At 37.5% G+C, this 13776-nt stretch overlaps 1 long non-coding RNA gene across 4 annotated transcripts; it reads right to left on the bottom strand.

Annotated features, from left to right (window-relative positions):
• Positions 1-141: 141 nt before the first annotated feature.
• LOC136284408 (uncharacterized) lies at positions 142-10333 on the bottom strand. Of its 4 annotated transcripts, XR_010719195.1 has the most exons (9): positions 10313-10333; positions 9555-9918; positions 8814-8889; positions 8085-8170; positions 6960-7034; positions 4336-4418; positions 3591-3683; positions 3301-3366; positions 2860-3199 (listed from the first exon to the last, which is right to left on the bottom strand). It is a non-coding gene; the product is annotated as an uncharacterized lncRNA (long non-coding RNA). The 4 variants fall into 4 exon arrangements; XR_010719197.1 differs by lacking the exon at positions 2860-3199 and adding an exon at positions 142-2771 and having other exon boundaries at positions 9555-10327; XR_010719194.1 differs by having other exon boundaries at positions 2846-3199; positions 9555-10327.
• Positions 10334-13776: the final 3443 nt, after the last annotated feature.

The following is a 13776-nucleotide window of genomic DNA, read 5'->3' as shown; positions in this document are numbered from 1 at the left end:
GGGGAGAGGGTGGGATCACATGGAGTTGAAAGAACAACTGTAGAAGATTGACTGCTGATTACCAATTTCGAGACGCAAGAGCTTTGGTAGAGCTAAAAGGACAAGTAGCATTCTATATGGCCCATTCTAACATAAAACAAATTACACATCACAATAAGAAGTATATTTGCATTGAAGTCAACTAAACAGGTAATTATAAAGCAATTCAAACAAAAGCCTACCATCACTATATCTAATACAAATTTTAAAAGCTTTTCACTACAAACGAAATCAATTTTTTAGGTACTTTTCAGAGGATTGGAAAGGAATTTTTTTCCAGAGTGTCCAATACTCCAAAAGTATGTAGAAAACTGTGCACATTTTAAACCCATTCATTTGAAATTAATAAAAATATTCTTTTATGAGATGTAAAGAAATTCATTCACTTTTCAGTTTAATTGTGATCTGCAGTAAAAGGTCTGAAATAAGATAAAGGTGAAAATTCACCATGTTGAGTGTTTACTGAATGTTTTGGGGCTTTTGATTCAAGGCTGGGAGCCTTAACAAAATTGAAAAATTTATTCCTGTCACTAAATATATGCTGATTAATTTTTAAGTCATTGCTAGATTTTTGCCACCATTTCCAGCCAATTTATAATAGTAATAGGACTGAGTCGAGTCCAATTCAATCTGTAATCATACAAGTGATTGAAAAAATTTGATGACTGCAAGGTGGGAGTCCAATTTGTCAATCATGAGTATGATTACAGACAGAATTCAATGTCAGCAAGTCCTGTTACCAATTAATCATAACTGTTATAACTTCCGAAAACAACAAATACATTTAGGTCAAATATCTCTGGTAGAGGCAATGTCTAAAGTAAAAAATATGTCTCCACTTTGGAAATTCTTCAAATTTTTTTTAAGGATAAGTGGCTGCTGACCTCTCACGCGAAAGCGTTCCTTACGGTTTGCCGTTTTGAAACGGATAGCCGTTCGTAAGCCGTTCATCAGCCGTTCGAATGGGATGGGATGCCGTTCGAACGGCTTGAGCTATCCGTTCAAAAACAATTAGGAGCCGTTCGAACGGCTGGAGCTATCCGTTCCAAATAGATTGGGAGCCGTTCGAACGGCTTGAGCTATCCGTTCAAAAAAAATTGGGAGCCGTTCGAACGGCTGGAGCTATCCGTTCCAAAAAAAATTGGGAGCCGTTCGAACGGCTTGAGCTATCCGTTCAAAAAAAAAAGGGAGCCATTCGAACGGCTGGAGCTATACGTTTCAAAAAAGTTGTGAGCCGTTCGAACTGGATGTTCGTGGCGAACGGCTGGCGATATGTTTTGAAACCGTAGCTTACAATTCCTTTGGAAGGGATGTTTCGAGCCATGATCCTGTCAAAGTTAATAGTCTTCGCACTGCGATCAGTCAAGAGTACATCGGACAGACTAAAGTTAGTTTGGTAAACACTTGAAGGTTCCTAACATAGCGTGTTTCCCCTCTGCAAGGAATTAAACTCTGCTTTGTTTAGAGCATGCTTGCCAAACCAACAGTACAGCGTCGCCTGTGTTCGGAAACGAGATGTTTACAAATTCAATTAATGGCGTTATATTACGAATTCTGGAAATGGTTGCATGACAATTATTTTAAAAGAGAACGCAGACTATTACCGGCTTTTGTTATGGGCGTCCCCCGCGAAAACGAATTTGCTTTACTCTCAAAAGACTTATTATTTTCAAAACAGGATTAGATTTATTCTAGGTTTTCTATCAGTTTTCAGATCTAAGCGGCGCGTGTCGCGTTTATCTTAATTACTGTCATTTCGTTCGAATGTTTTTGATCGGCCGTTCAACCGTTTACTTTGACCTTATCCGTTGAAAACTTCAGCCGTTCAGCCGGTCGAAATTTTCCTTCAGCAGTTCAGCCGTTCGACTTCAACCGTTCGAAACTTTTCTGAAGCCGTTCAGCCGTTCGACTTCAACCGTTCGAAATTTTCCTTTAGCCGTTCAGCCGTTCGACTTCAACTGTTCGAAATTTTCCTTTAGCCGTTCAGCCGTTCGACTTCAACCGTTCGAAATTTTTCTGAAGCCGTTCAGCCGTTCACGGCATCCGTTTTAAACGGTTTCTCTATCCGTTTGTCATCCGTTCACATACCGTTCGTTCGACCGTTCGAACGGATACCGTAAGGAACGTTTTCGCGTGAGAGGACTTACTGTCCAATTACGCTGTCCAATTAAAGCTGTACAGAAAGATAAGAGAAAAATAATGCAGCTAATGCACCAATCACATTTGAAGAAATTGTAATGGTTATGATTAGTGCCTGAATAGCCTGTTCCAGGCATTCAGTGGGTAAAACAAAGTGTGATAGTAAATGCTGCTTATAGGAGCAGAGAAGTGAAAAAGCAAGGGAGGCTTGGGTTGAGTCACTCAATGAATCCCACTTGACCCAAGCTTCTCTCGCTGTTTCACTTTTCTGTGCCAGTCTTCCCTCTGTTTTACTAACCTGGAGTGAGTCAATGCCTGAAACAACCTTGTGTCATTTTAAAAATTATTTTTGTTTTATCCGTGTCAAATTAACATAATCCAATTTCATAAAGAAAATTAACAATAAATTTTGGCTACCAATTTACGGTGTCATCTCTTTTCTTTGCCCTGAGTGATTAAGCAGATTTTTTCATGTCATGCAATAGCTTGGCCAAAATGGCATAGGTATCTCTTCTATTCTTTAACCGCGATTCAGCGTACTGGATAAGACTGGCTTGCAGGCTCAACACCCTTTGCCTATTGTAACAGATCATCTATATTAAAAAAAAAAAGAATTAAAATCAATGAAGAAAGCAGATTGTCTGCTGCAGTTAGAGCCACATGACAATTTCCCTTTATGTGCCCTTAACAATTATTTATTATTTTTATTATTATTTATACCATTTTGCCTCTGTTTATTACACCGGCGCAAAGTATTCATTGCCAAATCACCAAATATAGTCTGGAAAAAATTGTTCATGTGTATTTTTGTCTCTTCGGCTTCTTGGAGGTTAATAGTACTTGCTGATCACTTTTGAGCTAAGCAATCAGCATGCGCGAAAAGCACTATTAACTTGTGTGGTATACACTAATTTTTTAATATTCAGATTTTTAACATGAAAACAGCACAAATATTCATATAATCCTTTGACATGTGTCTTACATGTAAACCAACAGCATGGTGGTCTGCCTGTAAAACAAACTGAGAAATGCCACCAGTTAAGGCTAGCATGCAAAATTTTCCAGCTAAACAGTAAGAAAGTCTTAGTAAAACAAAAGGTTTTTTAATATCACTTTATTCACCTCATTCTTTGCAGCTTCTGAAATTGAATTTTATGCTTCCTCTGCATCGTCTTTAGCTTTTTGAAGCTGAAAATAAAAAAAGCATGCATGAAACAATTTGGCATTCTATAATTGTGGCATTCACTATAATCATTCAAAAGCTTGACTTGACCTTCAATTCTTTTGCTAGCAGATGAGCAGCCTTATGTGAATCAGGTGAAAGCAAACACTCAATCATGTTTAACAAAACAAAAGGGAGGTACCAAAAGAATGCACATCATGTGCAAAGCATGTGTTTGTCAGAACCTTACCATTTCTTGGTTCTTGGGTTTGGCTTTTTCCAGTGCTTTTGTGGCATTCTCAAACTCAACTAGTTTACACATATGACAGAAACACATCTCCTTCTGGGTTAGAAATGGTCAAAACAAGTGCATTAGACAGTTAAATTTGTTCATCTAGGGACAGCAAGAAGAAATAACTAATAGGGAAAATGGGTTTTCAAAGGTAGGGCACTGGAATTGCAATCTGGAAGTACCACAACCAGCTCATCTGTACTTAATGGTTCCAGATTCAACTACTACCACAAAGCATTCCACCATTCCAGTCTTTGTTTGAAAGTTTTCCTTTCCTTTTTTGCACTGCAGTACAAAAATGAAATGCAAATTCCCCCAAAAAGTAAACAATACATAAGCGCTTTTTCTCCAGATAAGCACTCCCTTATGCTACATGGATGCATTTATTCTTGCCTATGACTAAAAAAATTGAATGCAATAAAGATCGAGGAGGTAAAACCCAGTCTTCTTGTTCAAGACACGCATCCCAAACCATGTGGGAAATGGAAAATTGATCAGTCAACAGTCTGGCTGATGAATTTCTGTTTAGACATGCAGTGATCCTGAACTTTTCTCTCTGCTGTGATTATGCTCTCATCCTGGCCCACCCCAAGAGAAAATAATCACCCCCTTTACCTTTCCCTAACCCCACCCATGAAAGGAAAGTCGTTATCCTTTACAGAGTTAAATAAGATCTAAGTTTTCCAATAAATATTTCACATACCTTGGTAGCATGAATCTGGAATAAAGTTCTAAAGTAAAACCTAATGTGATGTCATCAGTAGTGGACATAACATCCAGTGATTCCTGAAGAAAGAAGACGACACACACACATATAAGACAAAACAAATTAAGTTCTTGGAATTGAAAAATACTGCCAGCAACACTAGATCCTGTCTAAAAATACTTCCATACCTTGACACCAATTAATGCATTTGAAAAAGGCACAAAACTGCTGTGAAGCTAAAAATAGTTTTTAAAATACACCCTGACACCCTTACACCCTTACACCCTGACGTCAGAATGTATATTTTCAATAATGTTCTTGGTACATATTCTATTATACTGACAAGGAGAAGTTGTTCAACAATCAAGAGCTTCTTTGTTTTTTTCTATCATTTCCTTTATTCTCATGACCTTAATGTACTATGCAGCAGTGATATGGTGAGGAGAATTTAGATGCTGATCACTTCAACAAGAGAGGAAGACATAACTATCACATTACTGCAAATGGAGTAAGGTGTTGATGGGTCTTGTTAGCTGACTTAACCATTCAAAAATATTGAAATATGTTTGCCTCTTATTTTCAGTTCTCATGATGGTTACAGTGAGTAGAGCTGGCATATAAGATGAGGTAAAACAGTGGTTATTCACATGGGAAAAAAAATCAGCCAAACTATATGTCTGGTCCATCATTGCTTACATTAGAAGTTTGCCACCACAGGTTAATAATAGAAAGATATGAAATAAATATTAAGTAATAATTACAAAATTATATCATTTAGCAATTTCAGACAAAGAACAACAAACCCTTTCAATTCCTTGGTACTATTATCATCACCAGCAGATGCTGTCATGATGTCAGAACTAAAATCATTCACTGCTATAATGCAAGGCTGTGCTCAAGGAAAATTTTCAGGGCGCCCTTTGGGCGCCTAACCATGACAAGTAGGTCGCCCAGCCTTCCAGGTTGGTCGCCCGAATTGATTAATTAATTAATAATTAATTGATTAATTAATTAATAATCCATTTTATAGCTGAATCAGTTAATAATTAACAATAAAAAATCCTTATTCAAAGATTTTGATTCATGCATGGACTTCAAAGTTTATCTAGCTCTCATTAGAGAAAGTTACAGTGAATCGGGAAGCCTTCGTCATTGCAACTTACTATTTGCAAGAAAGTTAAAATTTTCAGAAAGTAGACGAAACCATTGATAGGATGTTTAATTAAAACTTGATTGCAAGTTTGTGCGACTTCCGGCCGAGGAAACCATTGCTGAATGACAATCTTTACTAATCCGTGACGTTTTGAAAGAGTAGCGTTGTATACTTCTTACAGTTCCAGGGAATCCGCAGAATTGCCAAACAGTTTCATCTATAATCTCTCTCGTTCAATATTCACTTCACCGGGCACGGGCGGCGAAGCGAGTTACTATATTTAGCAGTCACGTACTCTATTTTGGCGAACTTGTGATATCATGAAATTCTGTTATAAATTAACCACATACATGTTAAAACCGCTAAGAAAATTTCTTTGAAGATCACTAAAATAGGTTTCGAAACAAAAGGGTTCTTATATTAAAGATCCATTTTCGTCAAATTTTGATCGAATGATCACAATTGAGAGCAAGTCGCCAAATATGGTGCTGATAAACATCTTGCATGCCACGGACGAAGCTAATTAAATAAACACAAATTTGCAACAAAGACGGTTTCGTTTTATTAATCACGCGCTCCACTGTTGAAACTGCTTTTCGGGCTAGCGGGAGCCGGGGAGCACGATGGAGTTTCTTTTTCTTTCGTTCCGTTCTGTTCCGTTTCTATACGTTTGTTGGTTTCGTTTCGAGTTTTCACACAAGCCGAAATCTATGCGCCCGGACGGGCGACCGCTTTTCTTTTTCAGTCGCCCGAGACCAAATGTTAGTCGCCTGAGGCGACCGGGCGCCGCTAGAGCACAGCCTTGTATAATGCAACACCTAAAATTCACAAAGAAATTCAAAATTACCAAACTTACATATACATGTACAAATATGCCATTATGGTGAGATTGTCATAATCATACATTATCATATGTTATCAAAAACAATCATATATTTTGCAACATCCTGGTACATTAAAATACTCTATGGTTGAATGAGGCCTAGTAGAGCAACACAAGCTGCTGAGAGGCCTGCAAGGGCAGTGATAAGGAGGGACCAAGTAATCAGCAGTTTAATCCCTGATAGTGACTGACATCAAATTTCTCCTTACCATATCCCCACTGAACCAAACATTAAGGTCAGGAGAATATAGGAACTGATCACAGACTAAAGAAGCTCTTGATTGTTAGACAAATTCTCCATGTCAGCATCTTAGGAAATGTCTAGAGAACAGTCTGGAGAATATGCATACTGATGTTAGAGTGTGAAGGGTTAAAACAGTCTCTCTGTATGCCATAATTCAAACTACAATACCGGTAATTCATATTTCACTGCCCTGAATGAGACATACACTGTATGTATGATCCAAAACCAAATTCTCTGAACAAACATCATTTGAATTGTATGGCAAACAGTAAAGAGAATGACTGAACCATAATGCACCCCTGGAGTAAGATTCTATTTGGAAAAATATAACAACTACTGACCCCATATGTCTACTTGGTAGGTGGTGTGTACTCCTCCACAAAATCTCTTTTCTTCTGAAATTCTTCATCAAGATCCTAACCAAGAGGAACAACTTCTGGTTATTTGTATTTCTAGGAAGGCTAAGTTATTCGCATAATGGTTAAATTAAAAAAAAGAAGAAGGTCATCTGTGAGCAGGGCCTCTATAACCCTTTAACACCCAGAACTGATAAACATGTAACTTCTCCCTTTAATATCCATACATTATTCAGCAAACAGGTAATCAGAATACTCAAACTCATCAAGTACAAGATGTTACGCTGATTGAACACAAAATTCTCGTTGCTTATCATCTACAGGGACAAGTGTAGCAGTTAGAGGGAAGAATTAAAAATAAGATCTTAAGAGTTTAAGGATTTATTGCACTTTGGCCAAAGTACTTCTTCACCTGCAGGAGAGAATGAGACCTGGAGCAACATGAGCTGGTGAGAGGCCTGTAAAGGGTTTAACCCTTTAACTCTCACAAGTGATTAACATGAAACTTCTCCCTATAATGTCCATACATTATTCAGCAAGCAGGTAATGAGAATATTCAAACCTGTCAGGTAGAAGCTTTTATCTTGATCTAGTATCAAGTTCTCACAACTAATTTATAAGGAAATATGTACTAGCAGCTAGAGGGGAGAATTTACAATCAGATCTTGGGAGTTAAAGGGTTGACACTGACAAGAAGGACCAAGTATTCAGCAGTTTAACCCCTAAGAGTGACTGACATCTAATTTCTCCTTACCATATCCCCACTGAACCAAACATTAAGGTCAGGAGAATAAAGGAGCTGATCACAGACTAAAGAAGCTCTTGATTGCTAGACAAATTCTCCATGCCAGCATCTTAGGAAATGTCTAGAGAACAGTATGGAGAATATGCATACTGATGTTAGGGTGTGGAGGGTTAAAACACTGTCTCTCCGTATGCCATAATTCAAACTACAATTATTCATATTTTACAGCCCTGAATGAGACATACACTGTATTGTAATTAAAACAATAATCCAGTGATATCACAATTTTACTAAATAAAGACTCCTTAGATAAAAAAATCAAAACAAAACAAAAAAACATAAAAAAATCCTGGAACATTTTGTACCTTGTGACTATGATGCCTGAGATCATCCACAGCTCATGATATAGACTTGTCCTAAGACCCTTTTTCACTTTGCTTCTCACTGCAAGCTATGTGATTAAAAAAAGTGTTTATACCTTACACTTTAAGTGTATGAGCATGAGAGATGCCATTAAGCCACTGATCACTGAGTTGAAAAGAGATTAATTTCTCAGAGCAAGGAGTTTAATAATGATTATCAAACTTAGTTTTACCAAGTTGCAACAGACATTTTGTCACAAAAGAAATCTCCCAGGCATATACATACAATCAGCAAGAAAATTGTCAACACACTACCATTGAAATGGCAATATTCTGGAATAGCATACCAATTATATTCCTTACTTTTAACTCTTCTTCTCATGTACAATGTTTCTTTAATTGTTTTACACCATTCTACAACATTGACTGGTGGAAGAGCTTATTGTTGCAGTGAATTGTAGTTCAATTTTCACTCCATTTCTACATAATTCCTTAGATGTGGCTCAGTGGATTTTGTGTCAACTGATTTTATCTTTAAAACATTTATGACCCCTTAAGATGAAAATAGTTATAATTATTGTTGATTTTATGAAAAATATACCTATGGAGTTTAAATCAAGTGTTGTTTTGCCATAGTATGTCAGTTAACAAATTTGGTGAAAAAAATCACCCACACTCACAGGGATCATAGCCAAATATCTGTAAGAGTATCTTATTATTTGAAAAACTCACATTTTCCTCTTTCAAAACCTTCTGCAAATCTTTATCTTTTGAAAAGGCTGGGTGGCCGACAACAAGTTGAAAAAATCTGAAAATCATCAAAAATTGTAATTCTTGAGATGGGCTAATATACAATGTAAACATGAGAATCAACAGTGTCTCCCTGAAAGTATATTAAATTTTAGAGAAAATAATATCTTCAAGAAAAACTGAATCTTTCCTGAGGAAGTTTCTCTAAGATCTGTTTCTTGTTGGGTTGTTTTCTTGATCATTTTGGTTTTATTTCACCAGTTTACTGGGAGAAAAAAACTTAAGTGGAAAATTAACTCTTTATATCCTAAGAGTGACCAACATCAAATTTCTCCTTACAATATCACACCTAAATCACAAGTTAAGGTCATGAGTGTAAAGGAAATGATCATCAACAAAAGAAGCTTTCGATTGGTAAACAAATTCTCCTTGTCAGCACCTTAGGAAATGTATAAAGAGCTGTATGGAGAATACAAATACTGAATTTAACAGTGACAAACATCAAATTTCTCCTTACAATATCACACCTATGGCGGCAGCGCTTGCGCATTTCGTCCATAATGGCGTCCAAATAATATAAGAAACTGTGTGGAAATTTGTAAAATTTCTAAAATATAACAATCAGGAGCTCATGGTCCCGTCTGCTCTCGATCGAGACATATTCAGTACTGATTCTGCTATTCATCAAACCTCACAGGGACTCGATAAATAAAAACCACTTACTTCCCGAGCCAGTTCTTTTGTCATTGATCATTGACCTAGGTCGCCATACAGTTCTTCAAAATCCGTCGTTCTCCATCCCAAACACTCGCCTATTACAGGAAAGTGCATCAATAAAGTCAACTGCTCTCGATCAAATTGACTGCTACAGAGTTCGAAGCGTCCAAACATCCTGTAAAATTGCCATTTCCTCCCATCAAAAAAGTTCCCAACGCGCCAGAATATCCCTTATTTTCCATGTTGAGTAAGTGACGAGACGCCATGTTGAAAACTATGACTGAAATAGTTAAACACGAGCGACGCTGATCTTCGAATCGTCGGCCATATTTGTTTGTGTTCTTGCAGGGAAATAAATTAGTTCTCGGTCCTTTTCGGAATAAAAATATAATATCCATACATTATTCAGCAAACAGGTAGTGAGAATATTCAAACTTGTCAGGTAGAAGCTGCTACCTTGATCTAGTATCAAGTTCTCAAAACTAATTTATAAGGAAATAAGTACTAGCAGCTAAAGGGGAGAATTTAAAATCAGATCTTGAGAGTTTTGGGAAGAAAAATATGCCAGACATTGAATGCAAATTCAGTGGTCTTAGCGCGAAAATTAAATTCAAGCAAATCAAAATTCTGACATCATGTCATCGCTCTGCCTCGAAAAATCCCAAAGATTTACTTGCAGGTCTTCTTTTCTTTTTCTTTTCATCGAATATAAGATCTGCGGTGCTCAAATTGTATAAGTCATGGTACGAAACACTTTTCTTTACCAGTCGAGCCGTGATCGCCGCCATATTGAATTCTCTTGATATTCTATTGTTCCGGAGTGTAATACGATATACCGCTGATAATTGCTAGCGGGCTCGAAATGTCCTTGATTTCTGGCGATAATTACATAGGGAACATTTGCAGAAAGAATTGGAGATGTGGAGGCCCCATAGTCTGCATCTGGAGTCTGAGTCGAGAGATTCCTATGTGGAGACCACACAGGAACACTTCGAAAAAGAGACTTAAGAAGTAATCAGTTCTCATCAAGAATTTCACTTTCCATTAGTTTTGATTTGAAAGTTCCACTGCCCGAGAACACGACTGCAGCTGATCTTAATCAGACAACTGAAGAAATTTCCAGTAACCTATTATTAAAGTTTAACAAAACAGATGTGAATCTTAATATCAGTGGGATTTCCTTAGTTTTCGATGCTTTAAAACCACCTCAAGTGCGCCTTTTATGTGATAGTGGACAGGTTCTAAGAGGCTCCAAATGTGGTAAGCAGAATTTGTTATCCAAAAAATCCTTAAGAATCTCAAAACACAAAGTGACTGGTTAACTTACTTTGCTTAAAAGATTCTTATTTTGTCCAAGATAGTTGGTTACGCTGGCACTTTTCCATAAGCAAGTATTCTAAAAAATAATTTGATCGCTTTAGACAAACAGGAGCAGTGAGATGCATAATGCAAATGAAAGAATAGCCAGATAACTTTTTATTTCACGTTTCCTAAGTACTTCCCTATAACTATGAAATTTTCTAAAATGGCCGAGTTTTCCAAAGTGGCCATAAAAGCAATTTCACTTCCGCTTTATAATTGGTTTATTTAAGAAAATAGGTGTTATACGAGTGGCTGCCTATCTACTCTAGATCAACAATCTTTCAAAGGCGCAGAATTTCTTCGCAGAAGGCATTTGAAAAATTATGTGAGTTGAAAAAACGTATTGAAAGCGCTAACTCTAATTTAAGGAGAACTAAAATCTTCCCATAGCTTTTAAGCCCCAAGATGTTTACGGAGTACTTGGCTAAGTTTAGACCCTATCGTAAGTAATAAGAAAGATGCAATTAACTCAACGAAGGAAGCATATCATAACCAAAGTATCAAAAAGTCATTCTTTTAGATGAATCAACGTACAAAACATTTCTCCTGAAAAAGAGTTTCCTCGCATGAGGATGAAGAATGATTGTAATATAAGTATCGAAAAGGCAATGCACTTGCCTTACTATGCAGTCAGATGCTATAAACAGCTCTGAAATGGCTGACTCAAACAGTTTGACGATAGGTCAAACCTTTTTAAACATTATCGTCCCTTTTTGCTATTTATAGTGAGCTGTCCTGTTGGATACTTCCACAATACCTCAGATTGCCAGGCATGCGCAGTGGATCATTGCCAGGATAAAGAGGCGCAGACTTCTTATGTTCCTTGTCCATCCGGGACATCAACGTTTGGCGCGTTAGCATCTAGATGGCAGGGAAACTGTGAAGGTCTCTAAAAAAATTATACTAGATGTCTTATTTTGACTTATGATTAATTTATTTGTACTGCTGTAAACAATATTCGTATTTGACTACTTGACAATTCTGATTTTCATCAGCAAATTCCAAAACGCCGATGGGCAAGGGACATCAGGTCACCTTCTCAATGTCATCATTACCATGGCAATAGTTGTACCAGTCATTGTAATAGCTGCTGTCGCCATCTTTTGTGTGTGGAGGCAAAGAATGTAAGTCAAAAGTATCGTTTTCATTTTTTTTTATGGTTGTCATTATCGTCACCATAAGAATTTCTTACTGTTATTTTTACTGCCGTCGTGGTTTTTCAAAAGTGGAATGGAAACCGATAGAGTTGAATTGCAATGGAAGAAAAAGAGGTGAAAAGGCTTAGGAAGGGTGAACTGGCGTGAGCAAAGCAAGGGTGATGGTGGGGTAACGTGTTGACAGCGTTCAAGCCAAAATTGCCAGAGCTCGTCTCAATATCAGTAAAATAACAATAGGAAGCATTTAACTAATCGTACTGGATGCCAGGTTTATTCATCGCTGAAAACCATTCCCTTCTTCGCCCTTCCCCATTCCCTTGCCGATTCATCAAGTTTCTCTGATAGTTTGCCAGTTTCCCTTAATATTTAATGGTGGAGAGCATCACATGGACGACAAAAGAAGTAACATATTGTCCTCAAGATTGCATCACTGTGACTTTACCGTGGCTTAAATTTGGACCTCTCGAACAGTTGTTCCTGCGTACTATTTACTAAACCACCGCAATTCCCAACTTTGATATATCCTCTCCTTAGATCCTTTGTGATATCGGCATCTAAAGGTTACCTCTACTACACAACAGCCCACGCACAAAGCATAAAACAAATATTCTTATTTTGGCCGAGTAAGGCATTAACAAAGTTAAGATTTTGTCTTATTTCGGAGTTCCAAGACGCGTTCGCTTGAATGACATAGCATCACATAGCAAGGTTTGATACATGCGAGCTAGTTAAAGATTCGTGTCTCTCTTTCTCAGCTATTTTATCGTTTCTCCCTCAGAAGACCTCGGCGAAGAACGTCGGAGACCAGGGGACACAACAATCCAGCATATGAAGATCCAATGAGTACCCGTGTCTATGAGGAAATTTAAGAATTGCAGTTTCCGAGTCCCCATTCCCATTATCAGTTACTGAACACGGAACCACATACTTACGCGGAGCTTCGAAACAGTCACTCTAAAGCCTAGGGAAATAGTTTGACGACTTCAGATAATCTGAATTGGTATTATTTTTTGGTATAGTCCTACCTTCACCGGTTTTACTCGTGGATATGCAAAGCATAGGAAAAAGCAGCGCGTTAACGCGGCCTAGGAAGTCTGGGGAGAGCATACATAAATCTTATAAAGGACGCGAACCCAATGTTAGTTTTGGCAAATCAATTAAGGAGAGCTCTTGTAGGTATGACGGCTAATTTTGTACCGATAATGTACTGCGCAATAGCCCTTTTTTTCATCAATAAATAACCCCATCCCCATGCAAGTAAATTCTTTACGACATGATAATGATCACCCACGCGCTATCCAGGCTTTAATTAGGCTTTCATGAGAAATTTTTGACTAGGGAGAAGGGGAGGGAGCCCTGTATGAGAAAAACTAATGATATTTTCAACCCTCAAGTCTAATTGAAAAAAAAAATTAAACTTTCGTTTAAAATATTTTCTTCAAGATGAAAGAGGAGTTTGTAGGAATGTGGGTATTAGGAATTGTGAGCCAGTACATTGTGAGACTTCACCCCGTCACTAAGAACACTACTGAAACGAGTAGTTGAAAAAAGGACTTGTACGGGCCTGAATTTTTTTCAGGTCCTATTTTCAACTACTCGTTTCAGTAGTGTTCTTAGCTGCGAGGAGCTCTTAATTTCATTTCTTCACCGCAGTGCAAATATATGAATTTTATATAAAATCATCATTCACCGCGTCGTTTAAGATCTTT

This window comes from Pocillopora verrucosa, chromosome 11, assembly GCF_036669915.1.
Source record: "Pocillopora verrucosa isolate sample1 chromosome 11, ASM3666991v2, whole genome shotgun sequence".
Lineage (NCBI taxonomy): Eukaryota > Metazoa > Cnidaria > Anthozoa > Scleractinia > Pocilloporidae > Pocillopora > Pocillopora verrucosa.
The sequence above is the reverse complement of the archived record's forward strand: the minus strand, read 5'-3'. Positions and strand labels throughout refer to the sequence as shown.